We start from the raw sequence: 24,783 nt of genomic DNA, 5'->3' as shown, positions 1-24,783 counted from the left end.
TTCCCAGACAATGCTGCAAAGAGACAAAGAAAGAACATAATAAGAATGGGCCATAAAAAGTGAATTTCACCAATCACAGTCTCGATTAGATTACCTTTCCCTTCCGATGACTGCAGGACGGAAATGAAGGAAGTGGGAGAAATTCAATAACATATGACATCGAAATACATTGGAACGATTTTCTCATTGGCCAGAAAAGCAAATAACGACGAGTCGAGTCACCGGAGGAGTCTGTTTCGCAACAACGATGAAATAACAGTCTCCATTCGGTTCCAGTAAAAGCTCAACTTGCCTGGAACAGAAAGCAACAGTAGAGCTGCTGGCGATTTTCCGCGCGGGAAGTGAACACGATCATGACAGCACAGACACTTTGGAAAATTCGGCACCTCCCCACACCGCAGTCAATTCCCCGGGAAGCAAACTCATTTTTCTTCTGTTTTAAACAGAAATGAGGCAGGGATTGAAACAGAATTTTGAACCAGCTGTTCCGTTGGAGTTGTTCAGCAGAAATGGCAGCGGTGGGATTCGAACCCACGCCGCTGTCGAGACTGGAGCCTTAATCCAGCGCCTTAGACCGCTCGGCCACACTACAAACACGCCCGCGACTCCATTTTCTTGCACTTCCAATTGTGTTCCTGCATAACAACAGATGCAAACTCACGTGAAAAGGGTTCCATGATCCCTCTCCGACTCGCACAGCTGCTGGGATGTGCGCGTCTACAATATCAATTTCTCAGCAGTTAACGATAGCCCATCAATCCAGACAAAAATCAGTCTATCTTCTCAGACTGGATTCAGCTACAAATGTATCTGTGAGTGTGTGAGAATATATGATCGGTTATGATTGGGTCAAATTACCATGAGCTACTTCACATTACTGCAGTTTCGATTCTTGCTTTGCTCAATGATTTCACCCATTGTTCGAAACAGGACAACTTTCACGGTTACACGGAACATGAAACACACCGGACTACAGGGAAAATGCACAAAGCTGAGCAGGCCGTGTCCCAAATCATACCGTGCAGCATACTTTCAGTCACTGTGTCTGTTTTGCAGAATAAGGTTCCCAAAGAATGTTCCACCCTAAAACCGGACGTAGTATTACAATCCGAGAACGACAGATTACATTGTGAGGAAGGTCTGACCTCGGGGCCGGATCGAGATGCCACTTTCCTTGCCTTTTACCTTAACCGTGCAATTTGCTGCAGAGATTATCACACCTGGACATGAGCCTCATCGATACCAACTGAGTTGGAAACCTGTGTGGGAATCGATGAGAAAAAGCCACTCAATAAAGTTTAACAAGTTCCATGGTGCTTTTTAGAAATGCAGTTTCTGTTCACCTCAATCCAAAAGGCAGTTTCTGAACATAGTAACAGAAGTCAAAAGGTAATTACCTCACCCCACCCCCACTCCGGAAGAGGTGCTAACTGCCCTTGATTGCTTTTTGTTCACGATGTGAAGAGCTCTCACGCCTGAGTCACCGTCACGTCTCTGGTTGCTGAGTGAATCACAAAGAAGGACTTTCTCCAGAGCTGCAACTGCCTCACTTCCCCACTCGCCCTCCCCGTTTACATTTTCCTGCTCGTCAGTGATTTAAAGAAAACCAAATGGATGCGATGTCATTCTGTAGCCTCTCTGTCGATTCCTCCGTTTCAGTTCCAACGTGGCTTAGATCTCGGGGCGCACCTTAATACTGGCGACGCTATGAAAGCACAGGTCCAGAGTTTCCTCTGAGAGTGTAATTTCTTTCATTGCTGTTGCTGATTGAATGAGCCACTGACGTGCGAACTGCTCCAAAACATGATTCAGGACCTCTGGTGCCAATTCTCGCACGTTGAATAACGACAGACACCTTCCAAATGAGGTCTTTCAGAGACGACTTTGGGATACATTTGACAGACAGACTAGTTGAGGAATCCGTGGTGCACTGTGACACCAGCACATCAGCTTCTTCTCTGTCTTTGAACCGGGCCGCCTGCGCAAGGAATGCGAATGCGGTAATGCTTTTCGTGGAAGGATCAGAAGGGGGTAACTACACTCTCAAACAGAATGGCATATGATCAGAACCAGGTTGGAGAAAAACTTTACAATGCTTTGCACAGTAATTAAATGGAATTGCATTGCATCGCATTGCACTGCACTACGAGAGAAGATTTATTCAAGCAAACTCGAAGGCAGGTTTGCACGTGGGAAAGCAAGCAAGAAAGCTCCGTTCTTGTCGATGTCAAAGGCTGCAGTTGAAGAGCAAAACAGTTTCTGCCCACTTTCGAACTGGGGACCTTTCGCGTGGAAGGCGAACGTGATGACCACTACATTACAGAAACAAGCCTCGGTCGCCCCCGCTGCAGCTCAGTGGCATCCAGCACTGAAAGTTGAAGCCATTCTAGCTTTCACCTTTCTGTTTCCGTTCGCTCGTTGTTTAATGGGACTTGTTTAATTTTGGCTGTGTGGTGAGCATGGACGAGATACACCGAAGTATCTGTTTCCACGCGGTGTACCCCAATAACGTTGTGTTGCTTTAAAGAATTACGTTTTTGCGGAGCTTACCGTCGCAGTCTGTGGCAAAATCATTTAGTCTGTTCGACGGCTCACGGGAAAGGTAGCATTGTGAAACACTGCAGAAACGAACGACTTCCTTACTTTTGCACCGACTGACCATACTCCGTGAAAGTTTCCCAGATTCTCAGTTGAGGATTTTTGCAGCTGGAAGTTACCTCAGAAACCCTGTTAATTCGTAATGTATTGAGCGAATCGCAAAACAGAAAGCATTTAACACGGAACACAAACAAAACTGGAAAACCAAATGCATTTTCAGACACAGCGAGCATGAATGCTAAATGCGAGAGTGTCGGGGGGCATGAGCCATAAAGTAATCACACAACTAACAACAGGGCAATTCCAAACTACTCTTTCAAACAGACTGGAGCCTGAGTGCACCACCACTTCCCAGACAATGCTGCAAAGAGACAAAGAAAGAACATAATAAGAATGGGCCATAAAAAGTGAATTTCACCAATCACAGTCTCGATTAGATTACCTTTCCCTTCCGATGACTGCAGGACGGAAATGAAGGAAGTGGGAGAAATTCAATAACATATGACATCGAAATACATTGGAACGATTTTCTCATTGGCCAGAAAACCAAAAAACGACGAGTCGAGTCACCGGAGGAGTCTGTTTCGCAACAACGATGAAATAACAGTCTCCATTCGGTTCCAGTAAAAGCTCAACTTGCCTGGAACAGAAAGCAACAGTAGAGCTGCTGGCGATTTTCCGCGCGGGAAGCGAACACGATCATGACAGCACAGACCCTTTGGAAAATTCGGCACTTTCCCACACCGCAGTCAATTCCCCGGGAAGCAAACTCATTTTTCTTCTGTTTTCAACAGAAATGAGCCAGGGATTCAAACCGCATTTAAACCAGCTGTTCCGTTGGAGTTGTTCAGCAGAAATGCTGCTTTTGGGATTCGAACCCACGCCTCTGTCGAGACTGGAGCCTTAATCCAGCGCCTTAGACTGCTCGGCCACACTACCAACACGCCCGCGACTCCATTTTCTTGCACTTCCAATTGTGTTCCTGCATAACAACAGATGCAAACTCACGTGAAAAGGGTTCCATGATCCCTCTCCGACTCGCACAGCTGCTGGGATGTGCGCGTCTACAATATCAATTTCTCAGCAGTTAACGATAGCCCATCAATCCAGACAAAAATCAGTCTATCTTCTCAGACTGGATTCAGCTACAAATGTATCTGTGAGTGTGTGAGAATATATGATCGGTTATGATTGGGTCAAATTACCATGAGCTACTTGACATTACTGCAGTTTCGATTCTTGCTTTGCTCAATGATTTCACCCATTGTTCGAAACAGGACAACTTTCACGGTTACACGGAACATGAAACACACCGGACTACAGGGAAAATGCACAAAGCTGAGCAGGCCGTGTCCCAAATCATACCGTGCAGCATACTTTCAGTCACTGTGTCTGTTTTGCAGAATAAGGTTCCCAAAGAATGTTCCACCCTACAACCGGAGGTGGCATTACAATCCGAGAACGACAGATTACATTGTGAGGAAGGTCTGACCTCGGGGCCGGTTCGAGATGCCACTTTCCTTGCCTTTTACCTTAACCGTGCAATTTGCTGCAGAGATTATCACACCTGGACATGAGCCTCATCGATACCAACTGAGTTGGAAACCTGTGTGGGAATCGATGAGAAAAAGCCACTCAATAAAGTTTAACAAGTTCCATGGTGCTTTTTAGAAATGCAGTTTCTGTTCACCTCAATCCAAAAGGCAGTTTCTGAACATAGTAACAGAAGTCAAAAGGTAATTACCTCACCCCACCCCCACTCCGGAAGAGGTGCTAACTGCCCTTGATTGCTTTTTGTTCACGATGTGAAGAGCTCTCACGCCTGAGTCACCGTCACGTCTCTGGTTGCTGAGTGAATCACAAAGAAGGACTTTCTCCAGAGCTGCAACTGCCTCACTTCCCCACTCGCCCTCCCCGTTTACATTTTCCTGCTCGTCAGTGATTTAAAGAAAACCAAATGGATGCGATGTCATTCTGTAGCCTCTCTGTCGATTCCTCCGTTTCAGTTCCAACGTGGCTTAGATCTCGGGGCGCACCTTAATACTGGCGACGCTATGAAAGCACAGGTCCAGAGTTTCCTCTGAGAGTGTAATTTCTTTCATTGCTGTTGCTGATTGAATGAGCCACTGACGTGCGAACTGCTCCAAAACATGATTCAGGACCTCTGGTGCCAATTCTCGCACGTTGAATAACGACAGACACCTTCCAAATGAGGTCTTTCAGAGACGACTTTGGGATACATTTGACAGACAGACTAGTTGAGGAATCCGTGGTGCACTGTGACACCAGCACATCAGCTTCTTCCCTGTCTTTGAACCGGGCCGCCTGCGCAAGGAATGCGAATGCGGTAATGCTTTTCGTGGAAGGATCAGAAGGGGGTAACTACACTCTCAAACAGAATGGCATATGATCAGAACCAGGTTGGAGAAAAACTTTACAATGCTTTGCACAGTAATTAAATGGAATTGCATTGCATCGCATTGCACTGCACTACGAGAGAAGATTTATTCAAGCAAACTCGAAGGCAGGTTTGCACGTGGGAAAGCAAGCAAGAAAGCTCCGTTCTTGTCGATGTCAAAGGCTGCAGTTGAAGAGCAAAACAGTTTCTGCCCAGTTTCGCACTGGGGACCTTTCGCTTGGAAGGCGAACGTGATGACCACTACATTACAGAAACAAGCCTCGGTCGCCCCCGCTGCAGCTCAGTGGCATCCAGCACTGAAAGTTGAAGCCATTCTAGCTTTCACCTTTCTGTTTCCGTTCGCTCGTTGTTTAATGGGACTTGTTTAATTTTGGCTGTGTGGTGAGCATGGACGAGATACACCGAAGTATCTGTTTCCACGCGGTGTACCCCAATAACGTTGTGTTGCTTTAAAGAATTACGTTTTTGCGGAGCTTACCGTCGCAGTCTGTGGCAAAATCATTTAGTCTGTTCGACGGCTCACGGGAAAGGTAGCATTGTGAAACACTGCAGAAACGAACGACTTCCTTACTTTTGCACCGACTGACCATACTCCGTGAAAGTTTCCCAGATTCTCAGTTGAGGATTTTTGCAGCTGGAAGTTACCTCAGAAACCCTGTTAATTCGTAATGTATTGAGCGAATCGCAAAACAGAAAGCATTTAACACGGAACACAAACAAAACTGGAAAACCAAATGCATTTTCAGACACAGCGAGCATGAATGCTAAATGCGAGAGTGTCGGGGGGCATGAGCCATAAAGTAATCACACAACTAACAACAGGGCAATTCCAAACTACTCTTTCAAACAGACTGGAGCCTGAGTGCACCACCACTTCCCAGACAATGCTGCAAAGAGACAAAGAAAGAACATAATAAGAATGGGCCATAAAAAGTGAATTTCACCAATCACAGTCTCGATTAGATTACCTTTCCCTTCCGATGACTGCAGGACGGAAATGAAGGAAGTGGGAGAAATTCAATAACATATGACATCGAAATACATTGGAACGATTTTCTCATTGGCCAGAAAACCAAATAACGACGAGTCGAGTCACCGGAGGAGTCTGTTTCGCAACAACGATGAAATAACAGTCTCCATTCGGTTCCAGTAAAAGCTCAACTTGCCTGGAAGAGAAAGCAACAGTAGAGCTGCTGGCGATTTTCCGCGCTGGAAGCGAACACGATCATGACAGCACAGACACTTTGGAAAATTCGGCACTTTCCCACACCGCAGTCAATTCCCCGGGAAGCAAACTCATTTTTCTTCTGTTTTAAACAGAAATGAGGCAGGGATTGAAACAGCATTTAAACCAGCTGTTCCGTTGGAGTTGTTCAGCAGAAATGCTGCTTTTGGGATTCGAACCCACGCCTCTGTCGAGACTGGAGCCTTAATCCAGCGCCTTAGACTGCTCGGCCACACTACCAACACGCCCGCGACTCCATTTTCTTGCACTTCCAATTGTGTTCCTGCATAACAACAGATGCAAACTCACGTGAAAAGGGTTCCATGATCCCTCTCCGACTCGCACAGCTGCTGGGATGTGCGCGTCTACAATATCAATTTCTCAGCAGTTAACGATAGCCCATCAATCCAGACAAAAATCAGTCTATCTTCTCAGACTGGATTCAGCTACAAATGTATCTGTGAGTGTGTGAGAATATATGATCGGTTATGATTGGGTCAAATTACCATGAGCTACTTGACATTACTGCAGTTTCGATTCTTGCTTTGCTCAATGATTTCACCCATTGTTCGAAACAGGACAACTTTCACGGTTACACGGAACATGAAACACACCGGACTACAGGGAAAATGCACAAAGCTGAGCAGGCCGTGTCCCAAATCATACCGTGCAGCATACTTTCAGTCACTGTGTCTGTTTTGCAGAATAAGGTTCCCAAAGAATGTTCCACCCTACAACCGGAGGTGGCATTACAATCCGAGAACGACAGATTACATTGTGAGGAAGGTCTGACCTCGGGGCCGGTTCGAGATGCCACTTTCCTTGCCTTTTACCTTAACCGTGCAATTTGCTGCAGAGATTATCACACCTGGACATGAGCCTCATCGATACCAACTGAGTTGGAAACCTGTGTGGGAATCGATGAGAAAAAGCCACTCAATAAAGTTTAACAAGTTCCATGGTGCTTTTTAGAAATGCAGTTTCTGTTCACCTCAATCCAAAAGGCAGGTTCTGAACATAGTAACAGAAGTCAAAAGGTAATTACCTCACCCCACCCCCACTCCGGAAGAGGTGCTAACTGCCCTTGATTGCTTTTTGTTCACGATGTGAAGAGCTCTCACGCCTGAGTCACCGTCACGTCTCTGGTTGCTGAGTGAATCACAAAGAAGGACTTTCTCCAGAGCTGCAACTGCCTCACTTCCCCACTCGCCCTCCCCGTTTACATTTTCCTGCTCGTCAGTGATTTAAAGAAAACCAAATGGATGCGATGTCATTCTGTAGCCTCTCTGTCGATTCCTCCGTTTCAGTTCCAACGTGGCTTAGATCTCGGGGCGCACCTTAATACTGGCGACGCTATGAAAGCACAGGTCCAGAGTTTCCTCTGAGAGTGTAATTTCTTTCATTGCTGTTGCTGATTGAATGAGCCACTGACGTGCGAACTGCTCCAAAACATGATTCAGGACCTCTGGTGCCAATTCTCGCACGTTGAATAACGACAGACACCTTCCAAATGAGGTCTTTCAGAGACGACTTTGGGATACATTTGACAGACAGACTAGTTGAGGAATCCGTGGTGCACTGTGACACCAGCACATCAGCTTCTTCTCTGTCTTTGAACCGGGCCGCCTGCGCAAGGAATGCGAATGCGGTAATGCTTTTCGTGGAAGGATCAGAAGGGGGTAACTACACTCTCAAACAGAATGGCATATGATCAGAACCAGGTTGGAGAAAAACTTTACAATGCTTTGCACAGTAATTAAATGGAATTGCATTGCATCGCATTGCACTGCACTACGAGAGAAGATTTATTCAAGCAAACTCGAAGGCAGGTTTGCACGTGGGAAAGCAAGCAAGAAAGCTCCGTTCTTGTCGATGTCAAAGGCTGCAGTTGAAGAGCAAAACAGTTTCAGCCCCGTTTCGAACTGGGGACCGTTCGCGTGTAAGGCGAACGTGATGACCACTACACTACAGAAACAAGCCTCGGTCACCCCCGCTGCAGCTCAGTGGCATCCAGCACTGAAAGTTGAAGCCATTCTAGCTTTCACCTTTCTGTTTCCGTTCGCTCGTTGTTTAATGGGACTTGTTTAATTTTGGCAGTGTGGTGAGCATGGACGAGATACACCGAAGTATCTGTTTCCACGCGGTGTACCCCAATAACGTTGTGTTGCTTTAAAGAATTACGTTTTTGCGGAGCTTACCGTCGCAGTCTGTGGCAAAATCATTTAGTCTGTTCGACTGCTCACGGGAAAGGTAGCATTGTGAAACACTGCAGAAACGAACGACTTCCTTACTTTTGCACCGACTGACCATACTCCGTGAAAGTTTCCCAGATTCTCAGTTGAGGATTTTTGCAGCTGGAAGTTACCTCAGAAACCCTGTTAATTCGTAATGTATTGAGCGTATCGCAAAACAGAAAGCATTTAACACGGAACACAAACAAAACTGGAAAACCAAATGCATTTTCAGACACAGCGAGCATGAATGCTAAATGCGAGATTGTCGGGGGGCATGAGCCATAAAGTAATCACACAACTAACAAAAGGGCAATTCCAAACTACTCTTTCAAACAGACTGGAGCCTGAGTGCACCACCACTTCCCAGACAATGCTGCAAAGAGACAAAGAAAGAACATAATAAGAATGGGCCATAAAAAGTGAATTTCACCAATCACAGTCTCGATTAGATTACCTTTCCCTTCCGATGACTGCAGGACGGAAATGAAGGAAGTGGGAGAAATTCAATAACATATGACATCGAAATACATTGGAACGATTTTCTCATTGGCCAGAAAACCAAATAACGACGAGTCGAGTCACCGGAGGAGTCTGTTTCGCAACAACGATGAAATAACAGTCTCCATTCGGTTCCAGTAAAAGCTCAACTTGCCTGGAAGAGAAAGCAACAGTAGAGCTGCTGGCGATTTTCCGCGCGGGAAGCGAACACGATCATGACAGCACAGACACTTTGGAAAATTCGGCACCTCCCCACACCGCAGTCAATTCCCCGGGAAGCAAACTCATTTTTCTTCTGTTTTAAACAGAAATGAGGCAGGGATTGAAACAGAATTTTAAACCAGCTGTTCCGTTGGAGTTGTTCAGCAGAAATGGCAGCGGTGGGATTCGAACCCACGCCTCTGTCGAGACTGGAGTCTTAATCCAGCGCCTTAGACTGCTCGGCCACACTACCAACACGCCCGCGAGTCCATTTTCTTGCACTTCCAATTGTGTTCCTGCATAACAACAGATGCAAACTCACGTGAAAAGGGTTCCATGATCCCTCTCCGACTCGCACAGCTGCTGGGATGTGCGCGTCTACAATATCAATTTCTCAGCAGTTAACGATAGCCCATCAATCCAGACAAAAATCAGTCTATCTTCTCAGACTGGATTCAGCTACAAATGTATCTGTGAGTGTGTGAGAATATATGATCGGTTATGATTGGGTCAAATTACCATGAGCTACTTGACATTACTGCAGTTTCAATTCTTGCTTTGCTCAATGATTTCACCCATTGTTCGAAACAGCACAACTTTCACGGTTACACGGAACATGAAACACACCGGACTACAGGGAAAATGCACAAAGCTGAGCAGGCCGTGTCCCAAATCATACCGTGCAGCATACTTTCAGTCACTGTGTCTGTTTTGCAGAATAAGGTTCCCAAAGAATGTTCCACCCTACAACCGGAGGTGGCATTACAATCCGAGAACGACAGATTACATTGTGAGGAAGGTCTGACCTCGGGGCCGGTTCGAGATGCCACTTTCCTTGCCTTTTACCTTAACCGTGCAATTTGCTGCAGAGATTATCACACCTGGACATGAGCCTCATCGATACCAACTGAGTTGGAAACCTGTGTGGGAATCGATGAGAAAAAGCCACTCAATAAAGTTTAACAAGTTCCATGGTGCTTTTTAGAAATGCAGTTTCTGTTCACCTCAATCCAAAAGGCAGTTTCTGAACATAGTAACAGAAGTCAAAAGGTAATTACCTCACCCCACCCCCACTCCGGAAGAGGTGCTAACTGCCCTTGATTGCTTTTTGTTCACGATGTGAAGTGCTCTCACGCCTGAGTCACCGTCACGTCTCTGGTTGCTGAGTGAATCACAAAGAAGGACTTTCTCCAGAGCTGCAACTGCCTCACTTCCCCACTCGCCCTCCCCGTTTACATTTTCCTGCTCGTCAGTGATTTAAAGAAAACCAAATGGATGCGATGTCATTCTGTAGCCTCTCTGTCGATTCCTCCGTTTCAGTTCCAACGTGGCTTAGATCTCGGGGCGCACCTTAATACTGGCGACGCTATGAAAGCACAGGTCCAGAGTTTCCTCTGAGAGGGTAATTTCTTTCATTGCTGTTGCTGATTGAATGAGCCACTGACGTGCGAACTGCTCCAAAACATGATTCAGGACCTCTGGTGCCAATTCTCGCACGTTGAATAACGACAGACACCTTCCAAATGAGGTCTTTCAGAGACGACTTTGGGATACATTTGACAGACAGACTAGTTGAGGAATCCGTGGTGCACTGTGACACCAGCACATCAGCTTCTTCTCTGTCTTTGAACCGGGCCGCCTGCGCAAGGAATGCGAATGCGGTAATGCTTTTCGTGGAAGGATCAGAAGGGGGTAACTACACTCTCAAACAGAATGGCATATGATCAGAACCAGGTTGGAGAAAAACTTTACAATGCTTTGCACAGTAATTAAATGGAATTGCATTGCATCGCATTGCACTGCACTACGAGAGAAGATTTATTCAAGCAAACTCGAAGGCAGGTTTGCACGTGGGAAAGCAAGCAAGAAAGCTCCGTTCTTGTCGATGTCAAAGGCTGCAGTTGAAGAGCAAAACAGTTTCTGCCCCGTTTCGAACTGGGGACCGTTCGCGTGTAAGGCGAACGTGATGACCACTACACTACAGAAACAAGCCTCGGTCACCCCCGCTGCAGCTCAGTGGCATCCAGCACTGAAAGTTGAAGCCATTCTAGCTTTCACCTTTCTGTTTCCGTTCGCTCGTTGTTTAATGGGACTTGTTTAATTTTGGCAGTGTGGTGAGCATGGACGAGATACACCGAAGTATCTGTTTCCACGCGGTGTACCCCAATAACGTTGTGTTGCTTTAAAGAATTACGTTTTTGCGGAGCTTACCGTCGCAGTCTGTGGCAAAATCATTTAGTCTGTTCGACTGCTCACGGGAAAGGTAGCATTGTGAAACACTGCAGAAACGAACGACTTCCTTACTTTTGCACCGACTGACCATACTCCGTGAAAGTTTCCCAGATTCTCAGTTGAGGATTTTTGCAGCTGGAAGTTACCTCAGAAACCATGTTAATTCGTAATGTATTGAGCGTATCGCAAAACAGAAAGCATTTAACACGGAACACAAACAAAACTGGAAAACCAAATGCATTTTCAGACACAGCGAGCATGAATGCTAAATGCGAGAGTGTCGGGGGGCATGAGCCATAAAGTAATCACACAACTAACAACAGGGCAATTCCAAACTACTCTTTCAAACAGACTGGAGCCTGAGTGCACCACCACTTCCCAGACAATGCTGCAAAGAGACAAAGAAAGAACATAATAAGAATGGGCCATAAAAAGTGAATTTCACCAATCACAGTCTCGATTAGATTACCTTTCCCTTCCGATGACTGCAGGACGGAAATGAAGGAAGTGGGAGAAATTCAATAACATATGACATCGAAATACATTGGAACGATTTTCTCATTGGCCAGAAAACCAAATAACGACGAGTCGAGTCACCGGAGGAGTCTGTTTCGCAACAACGATGAAATAACAGTCTCCATTCGGTTCCAGTAAAAGCTCAACTTGCCTGGAAGAGAAAGCAACAGTAGAGCTGCTGGCGATTTTCCGCGCGGGAAGCGAACACGATCATGACAGCACAGACACTTTGGAAAATTCGGCACCTCCCCACACCGCAGTCAATTCCCCGGGAAGCAAACTCATTTTTCTTCTGTTTTCAACAGAAATGAGGCAGGGATTGAAACAGAATTTTAAACCAGCTGTTCCGTTGGAGTTGTTCAGCAGAAATGGCAGCGGTGGGATTCGAACCCACGCCTCTGTCGAGACTGGAGTCTTAATCCAGCGCCTTAGACTGCTCGGCCACACTACCAACACGCCCGCGAGTCCATTTTCTTGCACTTCCAATTGTGTTCCTGCATAACAACAGATGCAAACTCACGTGAAAAGGGTTCCATGATCCCTCTCCGACTCGCACAGCTGCTGGGATGTGCGCGTCTACAATATCAATTTCTCAGCAGTTAACGATAGCCCATCAATCCAGACAAAAATCACTGGTAAACTGAGTCTATCTTCTCAGACTGGATTCAGCTACAAATGTATCTGTGAGTGTGTGAGAATATATGATCGGTTATGATTGGGTCAAATTACCATGAGCTACTTGACATTACTGCAGTTTCGATTCTTGCTTTGCTCAATGATTTCACCCATTGTTCCAAACAGGACAACTTTCACGGTTACACGGAACATGAAACACACCGGACTACAGGGAAAATGCACAAAGCTGAGCAGGCCGTGTCCCAAATCATACCGTGCAGCATACTTTCAGTCACTGTGTCTGTTTTGCAGAATAAGGTTCCCAAAGAATGTTCCACCCTACAACCGGAGGTGGCATTACAATCCGAGAACGACAGATTACATTGTGAGAAAGGTCTGACCTCGGGGCCGGTTCGAGATGCCACTTTCCTTGCCTTTTACCTTAACCGTGCAATTTGCTGCAGAGATTATCACACCTGGACATGAGCCTCATCGATACCAACTGAGTTGGAAACCTGTGTGGGAATCGATGAGAAAAAGCCACTCAATAAAGTTTAACAAGTTCCATGGTGCTTTTTAGAAATGCAGTTTCTGTTCACCTCAATCCAAAAGGCAGTTTCTGAACATAGTAACAGAACTCAAAATGTAATTACCTCACCCCACCCCCACTCCGGAAGAGGTGCTAACTGCCTCTGATTGCTTTTTGTTCACGATGTGAAGAGCTCTCACGCCTGAGTCACCGTCACGTCTCTGGTTGCTGAGTGAATCACAAAGAAGGACTTTCTCCAGAGCTGCAACTGCCTCACTTCCCCACTCACCCTCCCCGTTTACATTTTCCTGCTCGTCAGTGATTTAAAGAAAACCAAATGGATGCGATGTCATTCTGTAGCCTCTCTGTCGATTCCTCCGTTTCAGTTCCAACGTGGCTTAGATCTCGGGGCGCACCTTAATACTGGCGACGCTATGAAAGCACAGGTCCAGAGTTTCCTCTGAGAGTGTAATTTCTTTCATTGCTGTTGCTGATTGAATGAGCCACTGACGTGCGAACTGCTCCAAAACATGATTCAGGACCTCTGGTGCCAATTCTCGCACGTTGAATAACGACAGACACCTTCCAAATGAGGTCTTTCAGAGACGACTTTGGGATACATTTGACAGACAGACTAGTTGAGGAATCCGTGGTGCACTGTGACACCAGCACATCAGCTTCTTCCCTGTCTTTGAACCGGTCCGCCTGCGCAAGGAATGCGAATGCGGTAATGCTTTTCGTGGAAGGATCAGAAGGGGGTAACTACACTCTCAAACAGAATGGCATATGATCAGAACCAGGTTGGAGAAAAACTTTACAATGCTTTGCACAGTAATTAAATGGAATTGCATTGCATCGCATTGCACTGCACTACGAGAGAAGATTTATTCAAGCAAACTCGAAGGCAGGTTTGCACGTGGGAAAGCAAGCAAGAAAGCTCCGTTCTTGTCGATGTCAAAGGCTGCAGTTGAAGAGCAAAACAGTTTCTGCCCACTCTCGAACTGGGGACCTTTCGCGTGGAAGGCGAACGTGAGGACCACTACACTACAGAAACAAGCCTCGGTCGCCCCCGCTGCAGCTCAGTGGCATCCAGCACTGAAAGTTGAAGCCATTCTAGCTTTCACCTTTCTGTTTCCATTCGCTCGTTGTTTAATGGGACTTGTTTAATTTTGGCTATGTGGTGAGCATGGACGAGATACACCGAAGTATCTGTTTCCACGCGGTGTACCCCAATAACGTTGTGTTGCTTTAAAGAATTACGTTTTTGCGGAGCTTACCGTCGCAGTCTGTGGCAAAATCATTTAGTCTGTTCGACTGCTCACGGGAAAGGTAGCATTGTGAAACACTGCAGAAACGAACGACTTCCTTACTTTTGCTCCGACTGACCATACTCCGTGAAAGTTTCACAGATTCTCAGTTGAGGATTTTTGCAGCTGGAAGTTACCTCAGAAACCCTGTTAATTCGTAATGTATTGAGCGAATCGCAAAGCAGAAAGCATTTAACACGGAACACAAACAAAACTGGAAAACCAAATGCATTTTCAGACACAGCGAGCATGAATGCTAAACGTGAGAGTGTCGGGGGGCATGAGCCATAAAGTAATCACACAACTAACAAAAGGGCAATTCCAAACTACTCTTTCAAACAGACTGGAGCCTGAGTGCACCACCACTTCCCAGACAATGCTGCAAAGAGACAAAGAAAGAACATAATAAGAATGGGCCATAAAAAGTGAATTTCACCAATCACAGTCTCGATTAGATTACCTTTCCCTTCCGATGACTGCAGGACGGAAATGAAGGAAGTGGGAGAAATTCAATAACATATGACATCGAAATACATTGGAACGATTTTCTCATTGGCCAGAAAACCAAATAACGACGAGTCGAGTCACCGGAGGAGTCTGTTTCGCAACAACGATGAAATAACAGTCTCCATTCGGTTCCAGTAAAAGCTCAACTTGCCTGGAAGAGAAAGCAACAGTAGAGCTGCTGGCGATTTTCCGCGCGGGAAGTGAACACGATCATGACAGCACAGACACTTTGGAAAATTCGGCACCTCCCCACACCGCAGTCAATTCCCCGGTAAACAAACTCATTTTTCTTCCGTTTTAAACAGAAATGAGGCAGGGATTGAAACAGCATTTAAACCAGCTGTTCCGTTGGAGTTGTTCAGCAGAAATGGCAGCGGTGGGAATCGAACCCACGCCTATGTCGAGACTGGAACCTTAATCCAGCGCCTTAGACCGCTCGGCCACACTACCAACACGCCCGTGAGTCCATTTTCTTGCACTTCCAATTATGTTCCTGCATAACAACAGATGCAAACTCACGTGAAAAGGGTTCCATGATCCCTCTCCGACTCGCACAGCTGCTGGGATGTGCGCGTCTACAATATCAATTTCTCAGCAGTTAACGATAGCCCATCAATCCAGACAAAAATCACTGGTAAACTGAGTCTATCTTCTCAGACTGGATTCAGCTACAAATGTATCTGTGAGTGTGTGAGAATATATGATCGGTTATGATTGGGTCAAATTACCATGAGCTACTTGACATTACTGCAGTTTCGATTCTTGCTTTGCTCAATGATTTCACCCATTGTTCCAAACAGGACAACTTTCACGGTTACACGGAACATGAAACACACCGGACTACAGGGAAAATGCACAAAGCTGAGCAGGCCGTGTCCCAAATCATACCGTGCAGCATAGTTTCAGTCACTGTGTCTGTTTTGCAGAATAAGGTTCCCAAAGAATGTTCCACCCTAAAACCGGAGGTAGCATTACAATCCGAGAACGACAGATTACATTGTGAGGAAGGTCTGACCTCGGGGCCGGTTCGAGATGCCACTTTCCTTGCCTTTTACCTTAACCGTGCAATTTGCTGCAGAGATTATCACACCTGGACATGAGCCTCATCGATACCAACTGAGTTGGAAACCTGTGTGGGAATCGATGAGAAAAAGCGACTCAATAAAGTTTAACAAGTTCCATGGTGCTTTTTAGAAATGCAGTTTCTGTTCACCTCAATCCAAAAGGCAGTTTCTGAACATAGTAACAGAAGTCAAAAGGTAATTACCTCACCCCACCCCCACTCCGGAAGAGGTGCTAACTGCCCTTGATTGCTTTTTGTTCACGATGTGAAGAGCTCTCACGCCTGAGTCACCGTCACGTCTCTGGTTGCTGAGTGAATCACAAAGAAGGACTTTCTCCAGAGCTTCAACTGCCTCACTTCCCAACTCGCCTTCCCCGTTTACATTTTCCTGCTCGTCAGTGATTTAAAGAAAACCAAATGGATGCGATGTCATTCTGTAGCCTCTCTGTCGATTCCTCCGTTTCAGTTCCAACGTGGCTTAGATCTCGGGGCGCACCTTAATACTAGCGACGCTATGAAAGCACAGGTCCAGAGTTTCCGCTGAGAGTGTAATTTCTTTCATTTCTGTTGCTGATTGAATGAGCCACTGACGTGCGAACTGCTCCAAAACATGATTCAGGACCTCTGGTGCCAATTCTCTCACGTTGAATAACGACAGACACCTTCCAAATGAGGTCTTTCAGAGACGACTTTGGGATACATTTGACAGACAGACTAGTTGAGGAATCCGTGGTGCACTGTGACACCAGCACATCAGCTTCTTCTCTGTCTTTGAACCGGGCCGCCTGCGCAACGAATGCGAATGCGGTAATGCTTTTCGTGGAAGGATCAGAAGGGGGTAACTACACTCTCAAACAGAATGGCATATGATCAGAACCAGGTTGGAGAAAAACTTTACAATGCTTTGCACAGTAATTAAATGGAATTGCATTGCATCGCATTGCACTGCACTACGAGAGAAGATTTATTCAAGCAAACTCGAAGGCAGGTTTGCACGTGGGAAAGCAAGCAAGAAAGCTCCGTTCTTGTCGATGTCAAAGGCTGCAGTTGAAGAGCAAAACAGTTTCTGCCCACTTTCGAACTGGGGACCTTTCGCGTGTAAGGCGAACGTGAGGACCACTACACTACAGAAACAAGCCTCGGTCGCCCCCGCTGCAGCTCAGTGGCATCCAGCACTGAAAGTTGAAGCCATTCTAGCTTTCCCCTTTCTGTTTCCGTTCGCTCGTTGTTTAATGGGACTTGTTTAATTTTGGCTATGTGGTGAGCATGGACGAGATACACCGAAGTATCTGTTTCCACGCGGTGTACCCCAATAACGTTGTGTTGCTTTAAAGAATTACGTTTTTGCGGAGCTTACCGTCGCAGTCTGTGGCAAAATCATTTAGTCTGTTCGACTGCTCACGGGAAAGGTAGCATTGTGAAACACTGCAGAAACGAACGACTTCCTTACTTTTGCTCCGACTGACCATACTCCGTGAAAGTTTCCCAGATTCTCAGTTGAGGATTTTTGCAGCTGGAAGTTACCTCAGAAAACCTGTTAATTCGTAATGTATTGAGCGAATCGCAAAACAGAAAGCATTTAACACGGAACACAAACAAAACTGGAAAACCAAATGCATTTTCAGACACAGCGAGCATGAATGCTAAACGTGAGAGTGTCGGGGGGCATGAGCCATAAAGTAATCACACAACTAACAACAGGGCAATTCCAAACTACTCTTTCAAACAGACTGGAGCCTGAGTGCACCACCACTTCCCAGACAATGCTGCAAAGAGACAAAGAAAGAACATAATAAGAATGGGCCATAAAAAGTGAATTTCACCAATCACAGTCTCGATTAGATTACCTTTCCCTTCCGATGACTGCAGGACGGAAATGAAGGAAGTGGGAGAAATTCAATAACATATGACATCGAAATACATTGGAACGATTTTCTCATTGGCCAGAAAACCAAATAACGACGAGTCGAGTCACCGGAGGAGTCTGTTTCGCAACAACGATGAAATAACAGTCTCCATTCGGTTCCAGTAAAAGCTCAACTTGCCTGGAAGAGAAAGCAACAGTAGAGCTGCTGGCGATTTTCCGCGCGGGAAGCGAACACGATCATGACAGCACAGACACTTTGGAAAATTCGGCACTTTCCCACACCTCAGTCAATTCCCCGGGAAGCAAACTCATTTTTCTTCTGTTTTCAACAGAAATGAGGCAGGGATTGAAACAGCATTTAAACCAGCTGTTCCGTTGGAGTTGTTCAGCAGAAATGCTGCTTTTGGGATTCGAACCCACGCCTCTGTCGAGACTGGAGCCTTGATCCAGCGCCTTAGACCGCTCGGCCACACTACCAACACGCCCGCGAGTCCATTTTCTTGCACTTCCAATTGTGTTCCTGCATAACAACAGATGCAAACTCACGTGAAAAGGGTTCCATGATCCCTCTCCGACTCGCACAGCTGCTGGGATGTGCGCGTCTACAATATCAATTTCTCAGCAGTTAACGATAGCCCATCAATCCAGACAAAAATCACTGGTAAACTGAGTCTATCTTCTCAGACTGGATTCAGCTACAAATGTATCTGTGAGTGTGTGAGAATATATGATCGGTTATGATTGGGTCAAATTACCATGAGCTACTTGACATTACTGCAGTTTCGATTCTTGCTTTGCTCAAAGATTCACCCATTGTTCGAAACAGGACAACTTTCACGATTAAACGGAACTTGAAACACACCGGACTACAGGGAAAATGCACAAAGCTGAGCAGGCCGTGTCCCAAATCATACCGTGCAGCATGGTTTCAGTCACTGTGTCTGTTTTGCAGAATATGGTTCCCAAAGAATGTTCCACCCTAAAACCGGAGGTAGCATTACAATCCGAGAACGACAGATTACATTGTGAGGAAGGTCTGACCTCGGGGCCGGTTCGAGATGCCACTTTCCTTGCCTTTTACCTTAACCGTGCAATTTGCTGCAGAGATTATCACACCTGGACATGAGCCTCATCGATACCAACTGAGTTGGAAACCTGTGTGGGAATCGATGAGAAAAAGCGACTCAATAAAGTTTAACAAGTTCCATGGTGCTTTTTAGAAATGCAGTTTCTGTTCACCTCAATCCAAAAGGCAGTTTCTGAACATAGTAACAGAAGTCAAAAGGTAATTACCTCACCCCACCCCCACTCCGGAAGAGGTGCTAACTGCCCTTGATTGCTTTTTGTTCACGATGTGAAGAGCTCTCACGCCTGAGTCACCGTCACGTCTCTGGTTGCTGAGTGAATCACAAAGAAGGACTTTCTCCAGAGCTGCAACTGCCTCACTTCCCCACTCGCCCTCCCCGTTTACATTTTCCTGCTCGTCAGTGATTTAAAGAAAACCAAATGGATGCGATGTCATTCTGTAGCCTCTCTGTCGATTCCTCCGTTTCAGTTCCAACGTGGCTTAGATCTCGGGGCGCACCTTAATACTAGCGACGCTATGAAAGCACAGGTCCAGAGTTTCCGCTGAGAGTGTAATTTCTTTCATTTCTGTTGCTGATTGAATGAGCCACTGACGTGCGAACTGCTCCAAAACATGATTCAGGACCTCTGGTGCCAATTCTCTCACGTTGAATAACGACAGACACCTTCCAAATGAGGTCTTTCAGAGACGACTTTGGGATACATTTGACAGACAGACTAGTTGAGGAATCCGTGGTGCACTGTGACACCAGCACATCAGCTTCTTCCCTGTCTTTGAACCGGGCCGCCTGCGCAAGGAATGCGAATGCGGTAATGCTTTTCGTGGAAGGATCAGAAGGGGGTAACTACACTCTCAAACAGAATGGCATATGATCAGAACCAGGTTGGAGAAAAACTTTACAATGCTTTGCACAGTAATTAAATGGAATTGCATTGCATCGCATTGCACTGCACTACGAGAGAAGATTTATTCAAGCAAACTCGAAGGCAGGTTTGCACGTGGGAAAGCAAGCAAGAAAGCTCCGTTCTTGTCGATGTCAAAGGCTGCAGTTGAAGAGCAAAACAGTTTCTGCCCACTTTCGAACTGGGGACCGTTCGCGTGTAAGGCGAACGTGAGGACCACTACACTACAGAAACAAGCCTCGGTCGCCCCCGCTGCAGCTCAGTGGCATCCAGCACTGAAAGTTGAAGCCATTCTAGCTTTCACCTTTCTGTTTCCGTTCGCTCGTTGTTTAATGGGACTTGTTTAATTTTGGCTATGTGGTGAGCATGGACGAGATACACCGAAGTATCTGTTTCCACGCGGTGTACCCCAATAACGTTGTGTTGCTTTAAAGAATTACGTTTTTGCGGAGCTTACCGTCGCAGTCTGTGGCAAAATCATTTAGTCTGTTCGACTGCTCACGGGAAAGGTAGCATTGTGAAACACTGCAGAAACGAACGACTTCCTTACTTTTGCTCCGACTCACCATACTCCGTGAAAGTTTCCCAGATTCTCAGTTGAGGATTTTTGCAGCTGGAAGTTACCTCAGAAAACCTGTTAATTCGTAATGTATTGAGCGAATCGCAAAACAGAAAGCATTTAACACGGAACACAAACAAAACTGGAAAACCAAATGCATTTTCAGACACAGCGAGCATGAATGCTAAACGTGAGAGTGTCGGGGGGCATGAGCCATAAAGTAATCACACAACTAACAACAGGGCAATTCCAAACTACTCTTTCAAACAGACTGGAGCCTGAGTGCACCACCACTTCCCAGACAATGCTGCAAAGAGACAAAGAAAGAACATAATAAGAATGGGCCATAAAAAGTGAATTTCACCAATCACAGTCTCGATTAGATTACCTTTCCCTTCCGATGACTGCAGGACGGAAATGAAGGAAGTGGGAGAAATTCAATAACATATGACATCGAAATACATTGGAACGATTTTCTCATTGGCCAGAAAACCAAATAACGACGAGTCGAGTCACCGGAGCAGTCTGTTTCGCAACAACGATGAAATAACAGTCTCCATTCGGTTCCAGTAAAAGCTCAACTTGCCTGGAACAGAAAGCAACAGTAGAGCTGCTGGCGATTTTCCGCGCGGGAAGCGAACACGGTCATGACAGCACAGACACTTTGGAAAATTCGGCACTTTTCCACACCGCAGTCAATTCCCCGGGAAGCAAACTCATTTTTCGCCTGTTTTAAACAGAAATGAAGCAGGGATTGAAACAGCATTTAAACCAGCTGTTCCGTTGGAGCTGTTCAGCAGAAATGGCAGCGGTGGGATTCGAACCCACGCCTCAGTCGAAACTGGAGCCTTAATCCAGCGCCTTAGACCGCTTGGCCACACTACCAACACGCCCGCGAGTCCATTTTCTTGCACTTCCAATTGTGTTCCTGCATAACAACAGATGCGAACTCACGTGAAAAGGGTTCCATGATCCCTTTCCGACTCGCACAGCTGCTGGGATGTGCGCGTCTGCAATATCAATTTCTCAGCAGTTAACGATAGCCCATCAATCCAGACAAAAATCACTGGTAAACTGAGTCTATCTTCTCAGACTGGATTCAGCTACAACTGTATCTGTGAGTGCGTGAAAATATATGATCGGTTATGATTGGGTCAAATTACCATGAGCTACTTGACATTACTGCAGTTTCCATTCTTGCTTTGCTCAATGATTTCACCCATTGTTCGAAACAGGACAACTTTCACGGTTACACGGAACACGAAACACACCGGACTACAGGGAAAATGCACAAAGCTGAGCAGGCCGTGTCCCAAATCATACCGTGCAGCATAGTTTCAGTCACTGTGTCTGTTTTGCAGAATAAGGTTCCCAAAGAATGTTCCACCCTAAAACCGGAGGTAGCATTACAATCCGAGAACGACAGATTACATTGTGAGGAAGGTCTGACCTCGGGGCCGGTTCGAGATGCCACTTTCCTTGCCTTTTACCTTAACCGTGCAATTTGCTGCAGAGATTATCACACCTGGACATGAGCCTCATCGATACCAACTGAGTTGGAAACCTGTGTGGGAATCGATGAGAAAAAGCCACTCAATAAAGTTTAACAAGTTCCATGGTGCTTTTTAGAAATGCAGTTTCTGTTCACCTCAATCCAAAAGGCAGTTTCTGAACATAGTAACAGAAGTCAAAAGGTAATTACCTCACCCCACCCCCACTCCGGAAGAGGTGCTAACTGCCCTTGATTGCTTTTTGTTCACGATGTGAAGAGCTCTCACGCCTGAGTCACCGTCACGTCTCTGGTTGCTGAGTGAATCACAAAGAAGGACTTTCTCCAGAGCTGCAACTGCCTCACTTCCCCACTCGCCCTCCCCGTTTACATTTTCCTGCTCGTCAGTGATTTAAAGAAAACCAAATGGATGCGATGTCATTCTGTAGCCTCTCTGTCGATTCCTCCGTTTCAGTTCCAACGTGGCTTAGATCTCGGGGCGCACCTTAATACTAGCGACGCTATGAAAGCACAGGTCCAGAGTTTCCGCTGAGAGTGTAATTTCTTTCATTTCTGTTGCTGATTGAATGAGCCACTGACGTGCGAACTGCTCCAAAACATGATTCAGGACCTCTGGTGCCAATTCTCTCACGTTGAATAACGACAGACACCTTCCAAATGAGGTCTTTCAGAGACGACTTTGGGATACATTTGACAGACAGACTAGTTGAGGAATCCGTGGTGCACTGTGACACCAGCACATCAGCTTCTTCTCTGTCTTTGAACCGGTCCGCCTGCGCAAGGAATGCGAATGCGGTAATGCTTTTCGTGGAAGGATCAGAAGGGGGTAACTACACTCTCAAACAGAATGGCATATGATCAGAACCAGGTTGGAGAAAAACTTTACAATGCTTTGCACAGTAATTAAATGGAATTGCATTGCATCGCATTGCACTGCACTACGAGAGAAGATTTATTCAAGCAAACTCGAAGGCAGGTTTGCACGTGGGAAAGCAAGCAAGAAAGCTCCGTTCTTGTCGATGTCAAAGGCTGCAGTTGAAGAGCAAAACAGTTTCTGCCCACTTTCGAACTGGGGACCTTTCGCGTGTAAGGCGAACTTGATGACCACTACACTACAGAAACAAGCCTCGGTCGCCCCCGCTGCAGCTCAGTGGCATCCAGCACTGAAAGTTGAAGCCATTCCAGCTTTCACCTTTCTGTTTCCGTTCGCTCGTTGTTTAATGGGACTTGTTTAATTTTGGCGATGTGGTGAGCATGGACGAGATACACCGAAGTATCTGTTTCCACGCGGTGTACCCCAATAACGTTGTGTTGCTTTAAAGAATTACGTTTTTGCGGAGCTTACCGTCGCAGTCTGTGTCAAAATCATTTAGTCTGTTCGACTGCTCACGGGAAAGGTAGCATTGTGAAACACTGCAGAAACGAACGACTTCCTTACTTTTGCTCCGACTGACCATACTCCGTGAAAGTTTCCCAGATTCTCAGTTGAGGATTTTTGCAGGTGGAAGTTACCTCAGAAACCCTTTTAATTCGTAATGTATTGAGCGAATCGCAAAACAGAAAGCATTTAACACGGAACACAAACAAAACTGGAAAACCAAATGCATTTTCAGACACAGCGAGCATGAATGCTAAACGTGAGAGTGTCGGGGGGCATGAGCCATAAAGTAATCACACAACTAACAACAGGGCAATTCCAAACTACTCTTTCAAACAGACTGGAGCCTGAGTGCACCACCACTTCCCAGACAATGCTGCAAAGAGACAAAGAAAGAACATAATAAGAATGGGCCATAAAAAGTGAATTTCACCAATCACAGTCTCGATTAGATTACCTTTCCCTTCCGATGACTGCAGGACGGAAATGAAGGAAGTGGGAGAAATTCAATAACATATGACATCGAAATACATTGGAACGATTTTCTCATTGGCCAGAAAACCAAATAACGACGAGTCGAGTCACCGGAGCAGTCTGTTTCGCAACAACGATGAAATAACAGTCTCCATTCGGTTCCAGTAAAAGCTCAACTTGCCTGGAACAGAAAGCAACAGTAGAGCTGCTGGCGATTTTCCGCGCGGGAAGCGAACACGGTCATGACAGCACAGACACTTTGGAAAATTCGGCACTTTTCCACACCGCAGTCAATTCCCCGGGAAGCAAACTCATTTTTCGCCTGTTTTAAACAGAAATGAAGCAGGGATTGAAACAGCATTTAAACAGGCTGTTCTGTTGGAGCTGTTCAGCAGAAATGGCAGCGGTGGGATTCGAACCCACGCCTCAGTCGAAACTGGAGCCTTAATCCAGCGCCTTAGACCGCTTGGCCACACTACCAACACGCCCGCGAGTCCATTTTCTTGCACTTCCAATTGTGTTCCTGCATAACAACAGATGCGAACTCACGTGAAAAGGGTTCCATGATCCCTTTCCGACTCGCACAGCTGCTGGAATGTGCGCGTCTGCAATATCAATTTCTCAGCAGTTAACGATAGCCCATCAATCCAGACAAAAATCACTGGTAAACTGAGTCTATCTTCTCAGACTGGATTCAGCTACAACTGTATCTGTGAGTGCGTGAAAATATATGATCGGTTATGATTGGGTCAAATTACCATGAGCTACTTGACATTACTGCAGTTTCCATTCTTGCTTTGCTCAATGATTTCACCCATTGTTCGAAACAGGACAACTTTCACGGTTACACGGAACACGAAACACACCGGACTACAGGGAAAATGCACAAAGCTGAGCAGGCCGTGTCCCAAATCATACCGTGCAGCATACTTTCAGTCACTGTGTCTGTTTTGCAGAATAAGGTTCCCAAAGAATGTTCCACCCTAAAACCGGAGGTAGCATTACAATCCGAGAACGACAGATTACATTGTGAGGAAGGTCTGACCTCGGGGCCGGTTCGAG

At 46.1% G+C, this 24,783-nt stretch overlaps 7 non-coding genes across 7 annotated transcripts; all 7 read right to left on the bottom strand.

Moving 5' to 3' along the window:
* Positions 1–5,199: 5,199 nt before the first annotated feature.
* Positions 5,200–5,272, bottom strand: trnag-ucc (transfer RNA glycine (anticodon UCC)). The gene has a single exon. It is a non-coding gene; the product is annotated as a tRNA-Gly (tRNA).
* Positions 5,273–9,346: 4,074 nt separating this feature from the next.
* On the bottom strand, positions 9,347–9,428 carry trnal-aag (transfer RNA leucine (anticodon AAG)). Its single transcript has one exon. It is a non-coding gene; the product is annotated as a tRNA-Leu (tRNA).
* A 2,864-nt stretch (positions 9,429–12,292) lies between these two features.
* Positions 12,293–12,374, bottom strand: trnal-aag (transfer RNA leucine (anticodon AAG)). Its single transcript has one exon. It is a non-coding gene; the product is annotated as a tRNA-Leu (tRNA).
* Positions 12,375–14,048: 1,674 nt separating this feature from the next.
* trnag-ucc (transfer RNA glycine (anticodon UCC)) lies at positions 14,049–14,121 on the bottom strand. Its single transcript has one exon. It is a non-coding gene; the product is annotated as a tRNA-Gly (tRNA).
* A 1,128-nt stretch (positions 14,122–15,249) lies between these two features.
* Positions 15,250–15,331, bottom strand: trnal-aag (transfer RNA leucine (anticodon AAG)). Its single transcript has one exon. It is a non-coding gene; the product is annotated as a tRNA-Leu (tRNA).
* Positions 15,332–21,162: 5,831 nt separating this feature from the next.
* On the bottom strand, positions 21,163–21,244 carry trnal-aag (transfer RNA leucine (anticodon AAG)). The gene has a single exon. It is a non-coding gene; the product is annotated as a tRNA-Leu (tRNA).
* A 2,875-nt stretch (positions 21,245–24,119) lies between these two features.
* On the bottom strand, positions 24,120–24,201 carry trnal-aag (transfer RNA leucine (anticodon AAG)). Its single transcript has one exon. It is a non-coding gene; the product is annotated as a tRNA-Leu (tRNA).
* Between the last annotated feature and the right edge of the window lie 582 nt (positions 24,202–24,783).

This window comes from Chiloscyllium punctatum, chromosome 18 (genome assembly GCF_047496795.1).
Source record: "Chiloscyllium punctatum isolate Juve2018m chromosome 18, sChiPun1.3, whole genome shotgun sequence".
Lineage (NCBI taxonomy): Eukaryota > Metazoa > Chordata > Chondrichthyes > Orectolobiformes > Hemiscylliidae > Chiloscyllium > Chiloscyllium punctatum.
This window is presented reverse-complemented; position numbering and strand designations above follow the sequence as displayed.